Source organism: Hippopotamus amphibius, chromosome 13, assembly GCF_030028045.1.
Source record: "Hippopotamus amphibius kiboko isolate mHipAmp2 chromosome 13, mHipAmp2.hap2, whole genome shotgun sequence".
NCBI classification, from domain to species: domain Eukaryota; kingdom Metazoa; phylum Chordata; class Mammalia; order Artiodactyla; family Hippopotamidae; genus Hippopotamus; species Hippopotamus amphibius.
Window position 1 is genome coordinate 31,597,663 of NC_080198.1, and position 22,661 is coordinate 31,620,323.

The 22,661-nt window shown below is 41.2% G+C and overlaps 1 protein-coding gene across 18 annotated transcripts in view; it reads left to right on the forward strand.

Moving 5' to 3' along the window:
• ARHGEF3 (Rho guanine nucleotide exchange factor 3) overlaps positions 1-22,661 on the forward strand; it is a 295,435-nt gene that overhangs the window by 105,212 nt on the left and 167,562 nt on the right. The window contains exon 1 of one of the 18 annotated variants that reach the window (XM_057704807.1): positions 9,852-9,869. The exons of the other annotated variants lie outside the window; for them this stretch is intronic. The gene's annotated coding sequence lies outside the window, so the exon portion shown is untranslated. Of the gene's footprint in view, positions 1-9,851; positions 9,870-22,661 lie in introns of those variants that run through there. 18 annotated transcript variants of the gene reach the window in all.

Sequence of the window (22,661 nt, forward strand, 5' to 3'; positions counted from 1 at the left end):
TGCAGAGATGTTCATGGAGAGAAGCCAAGAGGGTGGTTTTGGTTGGGACAATTTTGGTGGGAACATCATGAGTGAAACCAGAACAGAATGGGGAGAGTAAGAAAGCAGGACCCTCAGAGAGGTGGGACCCTGGGAGATGTCTTGCTCTGAGAGAGCTCTTCTGGATCTGGTTGGGGCAGTGCTGAGCTCAGAATTTCCACCCTTCCCTGTGAAAATATTTGGTACAACTCCTCCAGTAAGCTGAGAAAGAGAGTCACAGAGACAGACTCAGGGAGGAAACTCACCCTAGAAATGTGAAATCTCTGGACCACAACACCTGCCATTGCATGTAGTTAACTTAAAAATACTTAACAAGGTCTACTGTGTGTGAGGCATTGTTTTCGGTGCCAGATCTGAGATTTGAATTAAATATCAACCAAATTTCAGGGCCATACTGGTCTTGTCTCTTTCTTCAGTGCCCGGCCTTCACTCTTGCCTAAGCCATTTGGTAAGAAATTTCTAAACTCTGGGGCTTTGGAAGGGACTTTAAACATTGTAGTACCAACCTTTTAATTTTCAGATGAGAAAAATAAGGTTTAGTGTATTAGGACTCTTCTGGCTACAAGTGATAGAAACTCAGTTAAAACAAGCTCAAGTAGAGAGGGGAATTGATTGGTTCATAGACTGAGGGAAACTGATATGTAGGCTTCAGGTACAACTGTATCCAGGTATACTCTCTCAGCCTTGTCACTCTTGGGGTTTTGGTCTTTTCTCCTACTGCATGTGGGCTTTTTTGGAGGGAGGAAATAACCACAAACAGCCATACTTTTCCAGAGGAAAGAGAGAAGTTTATGCTGCCAGAATCCAGATGTGAAATCACAGCATAGGACTCTAATTGCCCTGGTTCCAGTCACATAGCTATACCTTGGCCAGTCACTGTGGTCAAGAGTATTGGACAGGCCTTGGTCATGTGCTCCTCTCAGGGATCTGGGTGGACAGAGTTTCAAGATTGGCAGTTCCACTAGAGCCACTGGCAGTGGGAAAGGGACATTTGCTCCAAGGAACAGCTTGTTGTTGTTTTTCTTTCTCTTTCTTTCTTTCTTTCTTTTTTTTTTTTTAGTAAAAGGTTAATAAGCATTTATTCAATCACAGAGACACAAAATTGAATAAGACACAGTCTTGATCTCATGAACCGTAACATCTAATAGATGTGTATGTAAACAAATTATTTTATCATAGCAAAATGTCAGAGTAGGAGGCATTTGACAGAGCTGCTTAACAGAGATTAAAAACAAAAGGTCACTAAACATGATAGTAAACACCTATATTTTCAAATGGCCCTGCCTGGTTATATGGCATGGGTAACACGAGTGCAATCCATGCCTGCAGCCTCTGACATCCTTTCCAGGTGAGTAAGGAATCCCTCTTAGTTGGGGGAGGGGTCCAGATATTTGGGGGGTCAATGGGTGCTTGAAATTTAGTGCAGTGTTTGGGAAGCACATCACATTTTTTAGGGCAAAAGTCCTCCTTTTTTAGCCACTTTCAGAGTTCTATGGATACAGTTCTGATGGTAGAAAGTAGTTACGTATGTGTGACAATTATAAAAAGATTGATTTGAAAGCCTTTCAAAGCCTTTTGAGGCTTATTCATCCTGCTGGGGCGAAAATGGCTCTTATTAGCCTTTGAAAGGGACATTTCTCACATAGGCTGGCCTGCCATCAGCCCACTCCCTCCGGCTGCCCCTGACTCCTTCCTGCATGGACATTTGGCCTTCTCTCCCATACCCCAAGCATCTATAGTTCCCTGCCCAACCTTCTCTCTATGCACTTTTTTGGTATATATTCCTATCATTCCTGGCACAGTTAATGCTGTTTTAAATACTAACCTTCTGCTCCAAGGAAGAATTTGGTACTGTCACCAAAGGGAGCCCGGTCCCACACAGACAGGAAATAATGCTGACCACTGCTGAGGGTCAAAGCCGAGAGATCGGGAGTAGAACCACATCTTCAGACAATAGGTCCTGCACCTGCTCCAGGGTGCCCGACCCATCCCAGGGCCCGTGGTTGGAAGGAAGTTGCAGACCCTCAGTGCAGCCAAATGTTTCTTGATGATCAGGCTGAAATGCTGTGAAATTCACAATTCATTAGAGTGACAGAGTCTCTAATACTCAAAACACACTTGGCCTGGTCAGTGCTTACTGTGGCTTCACCTGTCTTTTGCACACGAAGGTGGCTTTCTCTTCTCTCTCAGCCTCAGTTTGTACACTTACCTACAGTAGTTAACATCAGCTCCAAGCAAGGCTGTGGCAGTCCTGCGTGGTGGATAGTATCTGTTTCATTTCGAAGATGAGGAAACTGAGCCCACATCTGCTCACTTGCCTGAAAGCACAGCCAGGGTAAGTGGCAGAGCCAGCATTTGGACCTGGAACAGTCTGTCCCCAGGCTACTGGAGCCTACTGCCTCTCTAAAACAAGGCTGAGGGCACATACCTTGTCTTCAAAGGAGGCTAGACACGATCATCTTTTTAAAAGTGCTGGAAACAAAGGACAATTCTATGGTAAACTTTTCGTTACCCGAAGTCCCCTTTAATTCCCTTCTACTCCCTTGGACTTTATTTTTTATTTTCATTTTTATTGAAATATAGTTGATTTACAATATTGTGCTAGTTTCAGGTGTACAGCAAAGTGATTCAGTTATAGATATATATTTCCAGATTCTTTGCCATTATAGGTTATTACAAGATATTGAATATGATCACCTGTGCTAGATAGTAAATCCTTGTTGCTTATCTATTTTATGTATAGTAGCGAGTATCTGTTAATCCCGTAATCCTAATTTATCCCTCCCTGCCTCTCTTTCCCCTTTGGTGACCATAAGTTTGTTTTCTGTGTGAGTCCGTTTATGTTTTGAATATAGATTATTTGTATTCTTTTTTAGATTCCACATATAAGTGATATCTTTGTCTGATTCACTTCACTAAGTACAATATTCTCTAGGTCCATCCATATTGTTGCAAATCCAATATCTCATTCTTTTTAATAGCTGAGTAATAATCCTCTGTGTGTGTGTGTGTGTGTGTGTATCTTCTTAAGCCAGTTGTCTGTTGATGGGCACCTGGGTTGTTTCCATGTCCTGGCTATTGTAAATAATGCTGCTATGAACACTAGGGTATCTTTTCAAATTACAGTTTTCATCTTTTCTGGATGTATACACAGGGGTGGAGTTGCTGGATCATATGGTAACTCTATTTTTTTGTTTTTTTAAGAAACCTCTATACTGTTTTTCACATTGGCGGCACCAATTTACATTCTCACCAGCAGTGTAGGAAGGGTCCCTTTTCTCCACACCCTCTCCAGTATTGATTATTTGTGGACTTTTTGATGATAGCCATTCGGACTGGTGTGAGGTAATACCTCATTGTGGTTTTGATTTGTATTTCTCTGATGTTGAGCATCTCTTCATATGCCTGTTGGCCCTCTGTATGTCTTCTTTGAAGAAATGTCTATTTAGGTCTTCTGCCCTTTTTTTTTTTTTTGGACATGCACCATGTAGGATCTCAGTTCCCTGACCAGAGATTGAACCCATGCCCTCTGCATTGGAAGTGAGGAGTCTTAACCACTAGATCGCCAGGGAAGTCCCTTTTGCCCTTTTTTTTTTTTATTGTGTTTGGTTTTTAACATTGAGTTGTATGAGCTGCTTGTATATTTTGAAAATCAAGCCCTTGTTGGTTGCATCGATTGCAAATATTTTCTCCCATTCTGTAAGTTGTCTTTTTGTTTTGTTGATGGTTTCCTTTGCTGTGCAAAAGTTTATAATTTTGGTTATGTCCCATTTGTTTATTTTTGCTTTCACTTCTGTTGCCTTGGGAGACTGATCTAAGAAAATATTGATACGATTTATATCAGAAAATGTTTTGCCTACGTTCTCTTCTAGGAGTTTTATGGTATCACGTCTTATATTTAGGTCTTTAAACCATTTTGAGTTTATAATAGATGCTTTTTTGATGTGAGGTGCCTCTTCAAAAGGAAAACTGACTGTCTCTCATTTCCGCTTAGTCTTCTTGTCTCATTTCCCTTCAGGCAGTAGAGAAGCCAGCCTGTGAGAGATGCTGACACCTGTGAGGAAAAGCTCATGTCATCTTCAGTCTGCTGACACCAAAAATATGCCAGGCACATTGAAGCTCATTTTTAGATTCAAAAGCAGTTTCTTTTTTTGGTCATATGTGAGGTCTGTGGGGACATAGTGGTGTCTTTAACAGCTGTGCAAATTTTGCGCTTTTGAGGCAGAATTTATAGATGCCTTTGTTTATTTTATGCGGTTGTCAACTCAATTATTCCCTTTTTGTTCCAGAGTCATACAAGGTAAAAGATGCTTTTGACTATGATCTTTTAGGTTAATTAGGAGATCTTGTAAGTGATAGAAATTCAACTCAAATTAGCTTGAACAAGGAGAGTTTTTAAAATTATAGAGGTCTCAAGAATATCTCATGGAATGCAGCAGGATCTCAGAAGCCTCTGAAACCAGGCACCAGAAGCCCAGGAGGGTTCCCAGTTCCTCTGTTGTTTGTTGCATTTTCTCTGCAGAATGAGTTCCTCCATTTCTCCATACCATGGAAATGCAGCCATCTGCAGAGTGACAGCCTTTTCTCTCTCAGATCCACAAGTACTGGGGGCAGGGGAGGAGGTGATTGGTTCAGCCTGGGTAAGGTGGATACTCCTAGACCATCAGCAGTGGCCACAGTGTGGAGTTCCGTTGTACCACTATGGTAGCTCCTATGGTAACCACAGTAACATGGGAGGGAAGGGGCAGTTTCCAGAAGAAGCAGAGAGGCACTAGGCAGATACAAACAATTCTTATCTGCAAAAGTCTTCCCCATCTCTCATCCCATCGTAAAGGGTAATCATCCTGATTCCCAGGGTCTGACTCTCAGATAAATAAAACTTCTTAATCCTCTTCTTCTGTGTTTGGTTAGAAATAGTTCTTCTGGTTATTGATTTTTTTTTTTTCAAACCTCACAATATGATCTGGGAACAAGAATAAACTGCTCATAAGACATAAAACATACTAGTCCTGGATTAATCAAAATAATAGCAGATCCTGGAAAATTGCATTCTGAAATGGCTGAGGTTGTTTCTGTACCATTGGGAGGTATTGGAGCTTAGTTAGGGATTTTATTTTTATTTTATTTAAAAAATTTTATTGAAGTATAGTTGATTTACAATGTGTTAATTTCTGCTGTATAGCAAAGTGATTCAGTTATACATATTTATATGTTTTCATATTCTTTTCCATTATGGTTTATCACAGGATATTGATTATAGTTCCCTGTGCTATACAGTAGGACTTTGTTGTTTATCCATTCTATATATAATAGTTTGCATCCACTAATCTCAAACTCCCAATCCTTCCTTCCTCCCTTGGCAGCCACAAATCTGTTCTCTATGTCTGTGAGTCTGTTTCTGTTTCACAGATATGTTCATTTCTATTGTGTTATATTTTATTTATTTATTTATGTATTTATTTATTTATTTATTGGTTGTGTTGCGTCTTTGTTGCTGAGCGTGGGCTTTCTCTAGTTGCGGCAAGTGGGGGCTACTCTTCGTTGCGGTGCATAGGCTCTAGGCACATGGGCTTCAGTAGTTGTGGCTCACAGGCTCTAGAGCTCAGGCTCAGTAGTTGTGGTGCACAGGCTTAGTTGCTCCTCAGCCTGTGGGATCTTCCCGGACCAGGGGTTGAACCCATGTCCCCTGCATTGACAGACTGATTGTTAACCATTGTGCCACGAGGGAAGTCCCTGTATTGTATTTTAGATTTCACATATAAGTGATATCATATGGTATTTGGTTTTCTCTTTCTGACTTACTTCGCTTAGTATGATAACCTCTAGCCCCATCCGTGTTGCTGCAAATGGTATTGTTTTGTTCTTTTTTATACATACAATAGTAATACTACATTATATATATATACCATATCTTCTTTATCTGTTCATCTGTCAATGGACTTTAGGTTGCTTCCATATTTTGGCTATTGTAAATAGTGCTGCTATGAACATAGGGGTGCATGTATCTTTTCGAATTATAGTTTTGTCTGGGCGTTTGCCCAGGAATGGGATTGCTGGATCATATGGCAATTCTATTTGTAGTTTTTTGAGGAACCTTCTTACTGTTTTCCATAGTGGCTGCACTAATTTACATTCCCACCAATAGTGCATGAGGGTTCCCTTTTCTCCACACCCTGTCCAGCATTTATTATTTGTAGACTTTTTAATGATGGCCATTCTGACTGGTGTGAGGTGGTACCTCACAGTAGTTGTGATTTGCATTTCTCTAATAATTAGCTATGATGAGCATCTTTTCACATGCCTATTGGCCATCTGTATGTCTTCTTTGAAGAAATGTCTATTTAGGTCTTCTAGTCAGGGGTTTTAAATAGAAGGTGGCCCAAGAATCAGTTTCAGTATTACTTTGTGTTTTGTTGCATTTATGACTTTCCATGGAGGTATTTGTTTTTCATTCTAATCAAATTTAGCCTTTATTACATAAATAATGTTGTGGCAGTGATCTCATCACCTCCAAAAAGCCCTCATGCTATTTGAAGGCATGGGAGGGCATGGTGATGTTGAGAACGGAGGGGATGCAGCAATTTGGGAAAATTCCTCTTCTGAATCTGAACCTTTCCCTTCAGTTTTCCTTTTTCACTCCATATTAGATTTTATATTGTTTCCTGCCCACATCAGAAGCTGGGGATGGGAATCGAAGCCTCTTACACAAGGGTTGGTAATGGTCCTGTCATTGACTTTTCTTCTTTCCCATCAACAACTTAACAGTAACTAAACAGTGGCCTGTTTAATGGATTGGACCAGGTTTAACTCATTGTGACTCTAAATAGCGCCTCCCCCTTTTCTTTAAATACTCAAATCACACTGCCCAATTAAACCAGTTGAAACATAGTGAGAAGCAAGAGGGAAAAAGGGGGATGAGTTAACAAACTACAGAGAGGATGGAAGGATCCCACCCGTATCCCAGGGTTCACAAGGCCAATATGTTCCCTCTCTCTCTACTGCATTGGCCTTCCCCACAGATGTGGTTGCAAGGACCAGAGTTGAAGTGCAGGCAAGAGGTCCACAGACTGACGGTACCCTGGGCTGATGACACACACTTGCTTTATCATAAAAACTCAGGGACAAGCATACCTGGTCAACACTAGCAGCTTACCAGTTAGCCAGATGAACAGCTGGCTAATTTCTATTGTATTTGTGTTTCTTGGGCAGAGGGCACATGGGGCCAGAATGGGGTGTCTCCAGTGGGTAGGCAAATTGAGGCCTCATGTGTATTAAGTGCTCATATGTATTTAGTGCCTCTGTGCACTTAGTACCTCATAAGTCTCATGCATATTTAGTGCCTAACAAACATTCAGTAACCAGGTGCCTCACGAGTAGTAGGTATCTTTTCTCCTTTCACCTTTTCCTATCTGTGTTTTCCACACATATATTCTACTTACCACTTATTTATACTTAACATAAGATATTTCTATTATTGAAGATGAATAAGTGTTAAAAACTTACTCATCTTTAGTAATTGAAATAAATATTCTCTAAAAGCAAACGCTCATTACAACTTGATTGCACAGAGCTCATTTTTAAATGGGCTGTCTTATTTAGGCCTGATGATAAAAATTCTTCTCTTACTTGATTTTTGGGCCCCCCACATTTGTCATTCCCTACCCAGGCTTTCTCCTTCTGCCATCCAACTCTGGAAATCTCAATGAACACAACTGCTAGACTAGCCTTTTTGAGCGTGACCCTTACTGTGGACTTTCACATGGTTAACACACGTTCAGGGCGGAGGAAACATACCATACAGCAAAACACTGCTAATGCATAATATGTTTTTATATCCTCAGGGCTGATTTGACTTTACATCCATTTGGAAAAAAGAGGGAATGAGGCCTATTACTATTTTATGGACAGATGAGGACTTGTTTAAAATCACAGTTCTGTTCTGAGGAAGGTGCAGTGGAGCTGTATCAGATGTGCATTTAATTTATGCAGGTTCAGTTAAACCTGCTCATAGGAAAAAGGGTGGGAAGGGAACTTACGACTCAGTGTTAGATGGGATGGTGAACCTGCTTTTTCCTCTGTTGATCCCAGTGGGCTGATGGTGATTCCAGACCTTGATGGGAGCTTTTTGTGCTGCGTTCCCCCTAAAAACAAGCAACAGCTTCGTCTGGGGCTAAACTGAAGATGTATGTACAATATTTGTTCTAGCAGTAAAGTAGGACCTATTGAGTGTGGTTTATTGAGGGAAGGGCTATCAGGCTTCACCTGGTATCTTCCTAAGGAGTTTCCAAGATTATTATTTTTACTTTGTGTGCTATTTTTTCAACTTTTTATTATAAAAAGTTTATGGAAAGTTTAAAGATAAGTGCAATGAACACCCACCATCTAGAATCATCAATTGATTGCGAACATTTTGCTTTACCTGTTTATCTATCTCTAGCTGTTTATACAATTTGGCTTTATTTTACTAGATCATTTCAAAGTAAGACAATCATGACGCTTCACTTCTAAATACTTCAATACATGTGTCCTAAGAATGAGAATGTTTTCCTACATTATCAAGCCTAGGAAAGTTACTATTAATTCCCCAACATGCAGCATATATTCCTATTTCCCCAATTATCTTTTATAGTTGGTTTCCCCCAAAACCATTCATGGGCCATGCATTGCATCTGGTTAGATTTTTTGTTTGGTTGTTTTTATCCAATTGAGGACCACAATTTCATTTTGTTATTGTGCTTTTCAGTCCTTATAAATCCTTGAATAGTCCCCTCATGCCCCCTTTCTTTCTTTCTTTCTTTTTTTTTTTTTAATGACATTGTCTTTTTGAAAAGACCAGACCAATTGCTTGTGGAATGGGTCTCAGATTTTAGTTTTCTGATTGCTTACCTATGATGTCATTTAACTTGCTCCTCTGTCCTTTATATTTCTTATAAACTGGTAATTTAGGTCTAAAGACTTGGTTTGTTTCAGGTTAAGCACTTTGGGGCAGGAAAATAAACTAAGGGTTGCCAGGTACTTGCATCTCATTAAGAGGCACATGGCGTGGTTTTTTGTTATTAATGGTGCTAACTTGCTACACAGGGTAGATGCTGATGACAGTCCATTCCAGTGAGGAAATGCCTCCCCTGTAGATTCCTTGGTGGTTATTTTAGACAGAGCTCTTGGCAAAAAGCGGGCACTTGCTCCCATTACCTCCAGAAAGATGCTGTCTAATAAGAGAATTCAAGTTGCAGAAACCCAAGATTTCTCTCTCTGGGTGGGTTTCATCTTTTCTCTCTGTGCTTTCACCTTCTGATATGTAGGTCCTGCTCCCAGTGTCTTCTCCTTGCATGTACCATTGTTGGGCTTGTCACGATACCAGCTCTGATCCAACCTGATGTGATCTTTCAGCAGCTCTTTCTCCCAAAGCTCACAGGATAGTCTCAGTTGCCCTATCCCCAAATCCCTAAGAAAACCCTGATTGATTCAGATCCTCTTTCTTGTGTTGGGCCTCACAATTGGGGGTAGGCTTCTGGCTGGCTCCTAAAGGGGCTTCCCTCACCCTTAGTCCAGTCATCTGTGTCCAGAGAGTCAGGGTCAAAGGGATCTGTCATTTACCAGCCTGGGCAAGTAAGTAAACCCACTGAGACTCAGATTTTTCCATCTGAAAAATGTATATAACTCGTGGGGTTCTTTTTTTTTTATTTAAAAAATTAATTAATTACTTTCAGAAAATTTTATGGCTGCGTCGGGTCTGAGCTGTGGCACGCGGGATCTTCGTTGAGGCATGCAGGAATCTTTCATTGCAGTGCTCAGGCTCTTCATTGCGGCATGTGGGATTCTCTCTAGATGTGCGTGTGGGTTTTCTCTTCTTTAGTTGTAGCGCGTGGGTTCCAGAGTGCGTGGGCTCTGTAGTTTGCAGCATGCGGTCTCTCTAGTTGAGATGCACGAGCTCAGTAGTTGTAGCATGCAGGCTTAGTTGCCCCGAGGCATGTGGGATCTTAGTTCCCCAATCAGGAATCGAACCCATGTCCCCTGCATTGGAAGGTGGATTCTTTACCATTGAACCACCAGGGAAGTCCCTTCATGGGGTTCTTATGAGAATTAAATTAAATAATTCAGGTTACGTATTCAGCACTGGGTCTGTGACATAGTAGGTGCTCAATAAATGCTCTTTCCCTCCTTATTCTGGCTATTGTTGTATCATACCCACTCAGCAGGAGTTGTGGACAACACTGGGGAAAGTGGGACAAATTTCCTGGAAAGAGAATGTAGGAAAGATACCCCAAACCATTTCCAGTATAGTAGAAAAGATTTCCATTTATCTAATACTTCCATGTTGTAGGGTGATCAGTTCAGGCCTTGGGTTATAAGAGACTGAGTCTAGACTGTTTGCTCTTGTGTATATGTGCCATTAAGTGAAAAAACTTATCTGATGTATATGGGAATATGCATCAATTTGGAGGGAAGAAAGAAAATTTCTTGTGTAAAAAGCTATTGAATGAATTCTAAATATAATCTGGATGTATTCCTGAACATTCTAATGTATTCCTTCTGATAAGTGTGACTTATGGTAATTCATATCTTATGTATCTTGTGAAGTTTGTCAGTGGATTCAGTTCTGAATTTATTTTGCTCGTGTCTCTTTTGTGCTGGGCGTCTCTCTGAGCTGTCACAGACTGGTACATCGTACTGGCTGTTCTTGGCTTCTTAACTACAGCACCTTAGTTGCCCAATGAAAACATCCAACGAATGACTACATTCTTTTCACGTTTGTGGTTTTGCTTGCATTCTTTTATGTGAGAAAAATTAACATCGTATTTTGAAGGATAAAAGATTATTCTGATACTGAGGGAACATTTGAAATTGTTGACCTCAGTAGGTCAGTCGAAGAATTGGAAATTTTTTTAAGGTGTCGTTTCTCAGCTGCAGAATTAATCAGCCTTTTTAAAAGTGATAACTTTAAATGCTCGTGAAGGAGCAGTAGGATGGATGCTCTCACCAATGTTCAGTGGCATTGTTACTTGATCATCTTTCTGGGAAGCTATTTGTGTCAAGAATCATAAATGTATTTATGGCTATTAATCTAATAATTCCACTTCTAGGAATTTATCCTAAAGAAGTTACCAGAGATGTGGATTAAGATTTATGCACAAAAATGTTTAGTGCAGCAGTCATTACAGTGACAGAAAAAAATGGAAAAAGTCTAAATGTCCAGTGATGTGGGACAATTAGTATAAATTGTGTTTTATCCATATGAGTGCATATTAGGGGGCTGTTGAAGAAGAGTGTTAATTCAGGGGAAATGTTTATTGTTGTGGCTTTAAAAGCAGGAAACAAACTTGTATGTACAGTAATGATCCTGCTATGAAAAAAGTTCATTTAAAGAACTGGACAAAAATATGCCAAAATATTAATAATGATTTCTTTCCTCTCTGTAAGTGAGGTTATAAGTGACATTTTTTCTTTGTTTTAGTTTGACTTTCCCAAGTTTCTACAGGGTATGCATACATAATTTTTATAATTGAAGGGAAGAAAAATTGAGGTGAGAAGACAAATATTTTAACTGTAATTTTGAAGTGGAGTTTTAGGTTTTAAGGTTTAAGAATAAAAATCATCCACAACAGGCAGCGGGAATAAATCTGAGTCAGAAACTCGTTGAATTGGCCTAAATCCCATGGTTACTTAAGATGGAGTTTTAACATATGGCATCTGTTTATGGAGGAGTTTCAAATGTGAGAACTTGGTGAAGGTGAACTTGGGAGGAATTTTGTCTTCCTTCTCTAATAACAACAAAAAAATCCATAAATCTTACTTGGATATTTGAGAGGGGAGGAAAACACCTTAGTAAGAATGAATACTGTGTACTCAGCCAAGAGAGAAATCACAGTCCTAAAACAATCATCCCCACGAGTTAATATTCCAAAGAATTAGTAGGTAACTCAGTTGCATCTTCCTGAATTGGGGCACATTATTTTTATGGGTTCCGGATGATAGCTTGGGACAATACTGTGGAATATCACTTTGGGAAAATTAGAGGAAAATACTCAATGTGGCATTCTGTGTGTTCCTCCTCTTGGGTTTAATTTATTATCGAAACTCCGAGGACTATCAATTGCAATCTTGGCTTAGGAATTTTGGGGTCAAAAAGATACTTGGCTTTTAAAAAATACCCTCTGCCCCAAAGTATGTTTCCCACTGTGAAATTTGTGTAGTAAAAATCGAACGTGTTTTTCTTGGGGCAGGTCTTTGCCAGGCATCGATCAGTTTACAGCCAAATTCTAAAACTTCTCAAGGAAGGAAAAAGCTTGAGTTTGAGACTGAAGCGGTCTCTTCAAGTCTACAGAATTGGTACAAGTGGACAAGTTTTTGCTGTTCTTGAAACATAATAAAGCTTCCTGCTGCCTGTTCTTACAGTCTTGATGTCATGTCTTTTCTCCTTCTTTTAAAAACACACTCATCTCATTATCCAGAGTGACTAAGAGGCCCTGCGTATGTGCCACTAAAAAGCTTGTCCTCGGTTTGCTCTTCCTTTTCTCCCAACACCCATTGCTCAGGAAATGGCTTCTCCATTTTGTTTTATTAGTCATTCTGACGTGGTCCATCAAAGGCTCCCTCCCTGGAGCCTGCCTAGTCCTTGAACATCATCTCTCTGCTTTAACAAATGTCCATTTCTCTACTTGTCCACTGGTGGGGTTTTTGTTTTGTTTTGTGTTTTGGTTTAAAGACTAATGTTGCCTCATATCTCTTATGTGTAATTTTATGTTATTTAATGATATCAAACTTTTCTAATATATTAAGAAATATTTCCACTACCCAACTCAAAAGGCAAATTCCCAAAAGTGCAAGGGACGAGAACAGGAAAGAAAAGTCCTTACTGTGAGGCAAGAAACAGACAATACAAGTAAGTCAGTCGGTTTAGTTTTAGTGGTCCAAAAATCTATGTCTGCATGTGTGTTTGTGGAAGAAACACAAAGTCGGCTTTCCGGGTGTCCTCCACTCGCTTGCCTTCTATTTCTTACACGTGACACTTGGTTTTATCTCTAGAAGACTCAATTTCAAAAGTCTCTGGTTTAGCAATAGGAGGAGATAAAAACATTTTCACCTGTTGTTAGTTATGTTCATTTAAACAAAGCCATGCAACTATTGTTGCTTACAGTCACTAGGCTCGTTTCTGCTGGCCTGGCAGGGTTTATGTTGGCAACAGTGAGGAGATGCTATCAGCAATTCATTGTGTACTGTTTGCATAACGGGATAAGGCAGCCAGCTCCAGCCAGTTTAAAAAAAAAAAGCAAACAAAAAGCACATGTGTGGAATTAGTTGGATGATTTTATTAAGGTGCCTGTCTGGTTGGGAGGGTGCAATCTGTGACTGAGGAGGCAGTGCGCCAGTTCTTAAGAGGCCCCCAGCCACAGTTGGTGGGCTGAGTGAGCGGGTCACTCAGCCTCTAGAACGCGGCTGCACCTGCAGTGGGCTGACTGCCCCACCGATGGGGGGAGGGGAGAAGCATCGGTGATGAGAATGCTGGTGAAGTTATGACGCTCACCTGTGTCATCCTTTGAAGCTCAGAGGACCCAGGGCTATTCCAGAAACTTGGGCCAAGGAAAGATCTGCTGGATTTTCCGCAGTTAATAGCGTTCAACAAGGTTTTCCTGCAAGAACAGCCATCCTATTAACCACCAATGAGATAACTTGGAGACAAAAAAGGTACATAGTGCTTCAGTTTACTTCTTTACTCTTAAAACGAAGACACCACTTGACATCATGACCATAGAGACCTAGGAAATATGATTGTTTTCAGTCTGCTTAAGCCACTAGCTTGTCTCCTAGCAAAGGTTCTTAAAGTGTGGTCCATGGGGCAGGAACAGCAACACCACCCAAGAGCTCCTTAGAAGGGTAGAATCTCAGGTGCCGCCCCAGACCTGAATCAGAATCTGCATTTTATCAAGATACCCAGGTGATTTGTGGGCACATTAAAGTTTGAGAAACACTCTAGTTTTTAGGGCAGTCTTGCAGATACCGTCAACTCAGTAGAGGTTCCATGTGAAGATCTTCAGTCAGGATCTGGGGTGATGGAAATTGGCATGTGGTTTGTCTTCTTTCTCTAGGGCTATGGTGAATTCCAGTTAAGTACCCAGGACTCTCAGACACTTGGAGCCAAAATTATTAGTACAAATGCCTCTGTGGTTCAGATATAGTAAAAGAGACCACAGGCAGAGTTGAGAATTCTGGTATCCTCCACCCCTTCTCCTCCCACTATACGCTCCTTCCCCACTCAGGAACACTCAAATCACAGCATTCTTTGTTCATAGAAAGGTCCTCTGGGAACTCTTTCTCGAATGCAGAGGTGGTGTTTTTTTCTCATGTAGTAAGGCTTTTGCTCATCTTGTGGGTGTCCTGTGGTGGTACAGCCACCACACCCTGAGAAGTGACTCGTAGGCAAGACAGCAACTTGCGATAAAGGAGGGAAGGTGTCCGTTCCACCTTGCACTGAGGCCTGTGTGTTATGTAATGCGTTTCCTGCCTTTAATTATTTACCGGCCTTGCCCAGCGTGTCCACTGTCCGGGCTGCTGTTTTCTTTGTTCCGTGACAGAGGAATTTGACCTCTCTGAGGTTTAGATCCCACTCAACCCTGGCCATTTCTCGGCATGGTTTTTCCTCAGATGGCAGTTCCCTGGGAGTAGAGGCATGTTTTCCAACCTTCCCCTGTGTCTCAGTTCCTTTAAGTATGTCTTCATTTTGAGGGAGATTTTGGGGAGAGGCTAAGCTGATTACAGGGCTCAAGTGATGCCCTGAGCACATTTCATATTCGGAATGCAAATTGTTGTCAGTAGTAATTACAGTTTGTGCCATGGCCCCACTCAGCCCCCGTGGTCATTATCTTGGTGCAGAATAAGTAGCTTTGTGCTTTCAGAGTAGGAGGTAATGAGGGGGAGAGGGGCGCATGAAGGACATTAGGAGGTGTTTTCCAAACCTGTCTCCAAGCCTAAGTGGGAGTAGGACAGAATCAGATGTGTGGTGGGATGCTGCCACTGACAAGCTCTGTGACCATGGGCCAGGAACTCAACCTCTCTGAGCCTGTGTCCTCCAGTCCTTGTCTCAGAACGTGGTGATGAGATGGTGGTGATGTGATGGGACACTCATTAAGGTGCCTGGTACATAATAGGTGTTTAACAACGGGGAGTTTCACTGCCTAGCAAGTGCCATCAGAGTAGGTATCTACAATGGAAGACACACACCCTTCTTAAAGAGTAATTCCTCTGCACACATTAGTTACCCCTCTCATCCTGCAGAGGAGCTGTGGCGCATCCTTCTCATGCTTTGCAGGTCTGCAGAATTGAGAGCTGGCTTAGAGTGCTGGCTTGGGTTAGACTTCCTGCGTGTCAGTCTAGCTGTGTGTCCTTTGGTGATTTGATTAACATCTCTGAGCTGTTGGTTTTCTCATTTGTATAATGGACATCAAAACTGTATATGAGGGCTTCCTAGGTGGCGCAGTGGTTGGGAATCCGCCTGCCAATGCAGAGGTCATGGGTTTGATCCCAGCTCCAGGAAGATCCCACATGCCACGGAGCAACTAAGCCCGTGCACCAAAAAAAAAAAAAAAAAACTGTATATGATTCAATGGAATATTACTCAGCTGTAAAAAGCAATGAAACTGGGCTATTTGTAGAGACATGGATGGACCTAGAGACTGTCATACAGAGTGAAGTGAGTCAGAAAGAGAAAAACAAATATCGCGTATTAACACATATGTGCGGAATATAGAAAAATGGTACAGATCAACCCATTTGCAAGGCAGAAATAGAGATACAGATGTAGAGAACAAACATATGGACACCAAGTGGGAAAAGCAGGGAGGACTGGGGGGGAATGAATTGGGAGATTGTGATACCAAATTGTACACTCCAAATACATGCAGTTTATTGTCTGTTAAAAAAATTGTATATGACTCACACAATTGTTGGAAAGATTATGTGTGAAAAATGCATGTAAATTTGAGCACCAGTGTTTAGAGCAAACTCTAAGGGGGTACTATGGTTATCCCCTTTGCAGAGATTAAAAAACTCAGGGTTTTAAGGGCTAATTGACTTTCCCAAATCTGCAACTCATTTGTGGCTAATCCCAGACTCTAATCCAGCAAATTGGCCCGAGAGTCCATGCTAGTGTCACTGTCATTTACCTGAAGGGGGTCAAAAGTCACTGCACAAGCATTGCCCAGGCACCTGCTGTTGGGGCTCCCCTCCTCAGACCTCTCATTTTTGGTGACAAATTCTTTCTTAAGTTAAGGCAGATCATAATAAAGTAATTACATTACTATATTAGGTAATGTTACATGTAATGTTATGTAGTATTTAAAAATTTTTGTTTTTAGTACATAATTATATACTATAATAAATATTACATATATTAAATAATGATAGCAGCAACAGCTGTTTGCATCGATTTGCATTCCTCGTGAAAATGTCCTAGCCATTGTCAGCACTTATAATTGCTTTTTGCTGTCCCACGTGGGAGCTTATTGATTTTGCTGCAAATTTCATTGTTTATCATATGCAGCCTCCAAAAGCTGCTATTGTTACTTATCATGTGCCAGGCACTAAGTGACTTATTTGATCCTCACAATGACCTCTTGGTAGGCGCTCTTATTATCCTCATTTAACAGATGATGAAACTGAGGCACAGGGAAGTTAATTGCCAGAGGCCACACAGTCAGCAATAGCACTGGGATTTGAATCCAGGTTGTTTCACTCAGAACTCCTGTTCCTAATCCTCGTGCTAAACTGCCTTCATTGATTTCCAACCTACTTTCCAGATGCTGTGCCCTTGCCGTCTTGGCTGGCTGCGGTGCTCCCAGACCTCCTCAGCGGCAGACTTAGCATATCACTTCCTAGGGCCTGTTACTACGAGCTGGTCTCACCTGCCCTCAGAGGGTCTTTCTGGGGACTCCTCCCACATTCCCCAGATGCTCATTCGGCACAGGAAGCCCTTTGTGCCTCAACCTCATACATTTAAAAAAAAATAAAAATCAGCCTTTCATTTTAATGATGACACAACCCAGAGGTGAGGTTCTTGTTATCACACTGGGGGAATCTGGGCAGAGGTGATTGGAGTTGTAAAGTCAAGTAGCAGGGAATTCCTTCATTTCTCCATAAATTGCAGATGTGAGAGCTCTGTGTAATTTCACATTTCGGTAGGGAATGGCTGTGCTTAACTCCTGTTGGAAGGGCAAATTTATCTCACTTCTCATTCAGCAAAGAGACAGAGTCATGAAGCACAGAAATGAAATTTGTTCTGTCATTGTTACAATTCCTGGCTTGTGGCTCATGTGTTTATGCATGTATACTTTAAAATATGTAGCAAATAGGGTACCAGAACATCTCACCAGTGTTATATAGCCATGGCCACTGTTCTTGACAAAAAGAATTTTTATCTGGTCATATCTATTCTTGCCTAAAAACTTGCTCTAGTGCCCCATTTTCTATAGGATAGAGTTGGCATTCCTACCTTGGTTCCAACCTTCTCATCTCCTGGCCTTCCAACCTTGAACATCTCCCCACTTCCTGAATGATCATGCTGTCCCCCCCTTCTCACCATTGGTCTGGCCCTCCTCCCTTCAGCCTGGCAATTCATACACATTCCCAACAACCTGTTCGAATGGCACTTTCACTCAGAGGAGGCCTGAGAACTGTCCCCGGTGCTTCCTCTATGTTCCCTGTGCTCCAGGACTGAGGAATGCGGCAGGGTGAGCAGCAGGCAGTGTCCGCAGTCTGCATCCCCTGGCCTGCGAGCTTCTCCTGTGGTGTTTTTGTGTGCCGACACCTTGAGCACAGAGCTGGGCACTTCTCTGCTGAATGAAGTACCCCCTGACCCTCTTTACACACACCTGGCTGCATGTCTTCCCTGAGGAGGGTCCATGGAGAGTAGATAGAACACCTGGTGGAGGATCTGGACCATGAGGCTGTGGGCTCTGTGAGAGCTGGGGCAGTCCTGTGGCTCCAGAGTCTGCACTGTGGTCGAGGCTCATTACGTTGTTGTTAGACAGCTGCTTGAGTGAGCCCTGTGGTGATGAGCCCATGCTGCCGGCCTAGGTTCAAATCCCTATTCCATCACTGCCGTGCTTGAACAATTCCTTACCCCTCTGAGCCTGTTCTCTTGTCTGTAAACAAGGGATAGTAAAAATAGCTATCTCGTAGGGCCGTCATAGAATTAAACGAGTTTAACCTAGTGTCTGGCATGTAACAAGCCTCCAATCAATAGTGGTTGCTATTTTTATTAATCATGAAATAAATTAATCACAGGATATGTGCTAGAGAGGAAATTAACAGGGTGTTGTGATAAAGGATAAGATGGTAGGTTATGGGGTGTGGTCCTCTAGACAGACTGGCCATTAAAGGCTTCCTGTAAGCTGTGACTGAACTATGAAAAGGATACTGCTGCAGTGTGAAGAGTTAGAGGAAACAGTTTTATGGAGAGCAAGTGCAAAGGCCCTGAGGCAGAAAAGAGCCTGATGAAGAATAGGAAGTGTGATCAGAGCTTAGGAGGAAAGAGGAGAGTATGTCCAGGAGGGAGATAGGGGCTGATTGATGCAGGGCTTTGCAGGCTGAACAGTGTTTGGATTGAATTTGGAGAGTGAAAGAATACATTCAGTCCTTATGCTCAGAATCATTCTTTGGGATTGGTTTCTGGACTCCTCCAGCTTTAGCCCATCCTGTGTTCTGTGTACATGAACTAACCGCTAGCAATAAAACCCAGTTTTGATTCATTTAAGCAGAAAATGAATTTATTAAAAGATGTAGGAAATTCAGAGAATTTGGGAAGGATCAGGGAATTAAGAACAACCCAAATTACACTACTAAACATTTCCTACAAGGGTACCGTGACTGCCACTACCATAGTTTGCACCACCAACGCTGGTTACAGGACACAGCTATTCCATCTGCCCTCACTGCTGCCTCTGCAAGCTGCTACCACCCTCATCAGAATAGAGTCTGCAGTATCCCTGCTGCTTTTTATGCCAGCTTCTCATGCCAAGTCTGGGGTGGGAGTATCTGATTGCCTGAGCCTCACTCGGGCTCTCATGCCCTAGCTGCAAAGGATGCTGGGAAAGCAAATGTGTGGCATCCTCATCTCCTCTGGTGGAATGTGGGCTCTGGTTCATGAGTTTGGTCTTCCCTAAACCTAGGGAGGGGGTTGAACTGCATAGCATCTGGAGGGTGATAAATGTTCCTCACAGAGACACATGGAGTTAGACTCATGGAGTCACTTGGCCTCAGCAGTGTGCATCTAATAGGCAGTGGCACTTTAAGTAAGACTTGATTGCATTTCTCTTAGACAGTTAATTTTTAAAAAATAGTGCCAAATTTGGAAGCAACTATTTCTCAATCTGATGAGAGGCTAGGGGCTATTTTTTTTTAATTAGTTTAGTTTGTGCAGGTGTGTAGGGTAGCATGTTTCTCCCATGTTTATCACAGATTTGCATTCCTGTTGGAAATGCCCTAGCCATTGTCAGTGCTTATAATTGCTTCTTGTTATGGCCACGTGGGGCTTATTGTCCAAGGTTTTGCTGCAGAGTTTATTGTTTATCTTATATTGTCTCCAGGAAGCTTGCATGCAGAAATCTCTGAGTCTTACCAGGAAGTCAGATTTAAAGGGACAGGCTCCAGGGCAGAGCCCTAACTGGGAGGAGGCACTGAGCTTCCAACCAGAATCAGCTTCCCTCTGGTGGGAGCTGGAAGGAAGCCTTTTCTGAATATCTCCTGATTGGTTTGCTGGTTTTCAGTGTTTTGGTGATTCCTTTCTGATTCTGATTTAAGGGAAAAAGTAATAACATTTATTCTTCAAGTACACGTGAATCTACAACAAACAAAATAAGACAAAAAAAAAAAAAAAACAACCCACTTGCACTGTTGTGCAGGCAGAATGAATGCCCTGAGTCATGTATGCACACATGCTTTTCAATCTCTTGGTATTTTCTTCGAGGTATTTTCATAGAAGCCTTAAACTTTTTAGATGGACACAAGGATTTCAAGAAAGTCAGCATTATAACATCTAAAAAAATAAACAGGACTTGAGTTTTAACCACCTTCCCATTTTCCCCCATATTGGAAGGAAGAAGGAAAAATAAGAAGTGGCAAATTTCCATCACCTTTTTCTCATTAGATGCCCAGTTGATGGCTCTCATTCAAATCGGGGTAAAAATCAAGCTATTTCAGATTGGGTAGCAACTTTTCAACTTGCTCTGAGGAAGATTTGAATCAGTGTCCATAATTACACCAAACAACTTACTTTTCTGCTTGAAAAATAAAAATAAAGAAATTATTACTGTTTTTTTTCTTGTAAAAAATATTGTATTATAGAAAAAATTTTAACTTATACAGAAATAGAAAGAATAGTATAATGATGCCCAGTGTTCCCATCATCTTTTGTTTTGCTTTTAAACACATGTACATATCAGTTAGGTTCCTATGCTCCTCCCTACGACCCCATGAGGGATAATGGAGTCATTATTCCTGTTTTACAAATGAGGAAACTAAGGGTCAAGGAAGTTGAGAAGTGACTTACCAGGTCATTCAACCAGTAAATGGCAGAGCCAAAAATCACAGAGCTCCCACATTCATTTACTGTTCATTATTCCAGCCAGCCAGTTGTTCCCAGAAATCATCCCTAAGGAGATATCTGGAGTCAAAATAATGGTGAGAAACTTTTTAATAGGAGTGATTTCTGCTTTCGTTATATATACATTTTTAAAGAACTTTTATTGAGATATAATTGACATACAATAAACTGCATATATTTAAAATACACAATTTGATATTTTTTTCTTATTAGTAATGTACCTATGGCCATCCCAATCTCATTATGTACTTTTAGCTCAGAAATTCAGTTTGTCAAGACTTGTTTTTTGATAAAGCAAATTACTTTTAAAAATCCTCCTGAGTATTCAAGTGTTAGGCATATCATTCCCCCTACCCCCCCCTCCAATATTCAGATTTTCCACATCTAACCAATTTTGACAATATAATGCCAAAGAGTAAGTCTCATTTCCAAGGAAGGAAGCTCTTTGGCTGATAGATATCAGCTAATCAGTTTTTAAACCTTACTTTTTCCTAAGAATTGGTTAGAGGTCAGCAACCTGCTGGAGTTTCACTTTTAACTGACAGTTTAACGAAGAGGACTTGACAGTCCTTTGAAAAAGCTGTATTCAGAGTATTCATGTTTCTAAGAAATTAAGTGAGCTTCTTGCAAGCACCGCAGTCTGCTGCATGCAGAATTCTTCAGGTTTCTTTACTTGTGTTCATAAAGGAGGTAGAACCCCAGAGACCAGGGCATATCAGAAGACGGCTCTCCTTATTTTTCATTCGCTTTTTAAAATAGCTGTCTATGTATTCGTTGTCAAAATCATGTGAGGAATGTGATTATAAAAGTTTAGATTTGTTTGCAGAAAAAAATAGTTCAAGCTATTGCTCGTAACAAAACCAGCAAGATAAGCGCTCAAGATTAGCCATGATTAGCAGTCTGTTGAGACCTCCATGTTCAAGCCTCATTTATTTTTAGTTCTTGTGTTGAAACTATAGATGAAGCCTTTTCTATTTATTCATTCTTGACCTTGGACAGCCAGGTCTGCTCCCACATTCTTCTCATCATTTTGTAATCTTGTTGAGCTGGGATATTAAGCAGGGCTCTAGAAGAGCACCAGTATTTTCTTCGACCAGTATGGTCGAAGTATCTTGAGTTAAACCACCTTGCATCCAACCGACACTGGCCTGGTATGGGGTCCGTACCACCCCCCAACTTGTGTATGGTTCATGATGAGGGGGGCAGGGTAGTTGTTCAAGTTTTGTTTGGATTAGCCACACTTCCAACACCAGGGAGTAGATATGAAGTTATGCAATAAAAGTGTGTGACCGCGAGTAAACTCCCAGGCTCTAAAGCACTTTGACGTTCTCTTTGTTTCTCACTCGCTTGATGTGCGTTATGCCTTCCTGCTAACCTAGTAACACCAAAGAGTATTACTGTACCTCCTCTCTCCACCACAACATACATTTTGTTTCTTCTTAATCTGAATTTGACAATAGCCTCAGAAACTAAGATCTGTGATGTAACACCTTTCTAATGTTGGAAACTTGGTTAAATCAAGGTGCAATATTCTATTTTAATTTGGTCACTGTTTCCATTTCATTTTAATGAGATTGTTTGGCCACCTATTTTTCAATTCAGTTTGTGGAATTATTTTAAAATGTAAGGCATCAAATGGAATATGGTCAAAGACCTTGAAATTCCCAGACAACTTCTGAGCTTTTGTGAAATCTATGGCTTCTTGAGGGCAAATAGGAAAGAGATCGAATGAAATAAATCAGAATAAAATTTTAAATGTAAAGAACCACCATTAGTCACCAACTTTTTTTTTAATGTATTTATTTTATTTATTTGTTGGCTGTGTTGGGTCTTCATTGCTACATGAGGGCTTTCTTTAGTTGCAGTGAGCGGGGGCTACTCTTTGTTGTGGTGAGTGGGCTCCTCATTGCTGTGGCTTCTCTAGTTCTGGAGCACGGGCTCTAGGCACGTGAGCTTCAGTAGTTGTGGCACATGGGCTCAATAGTTGTGGCTCTTGGGCTCTAAAGCGCAGGCTCAATAGTTGTGG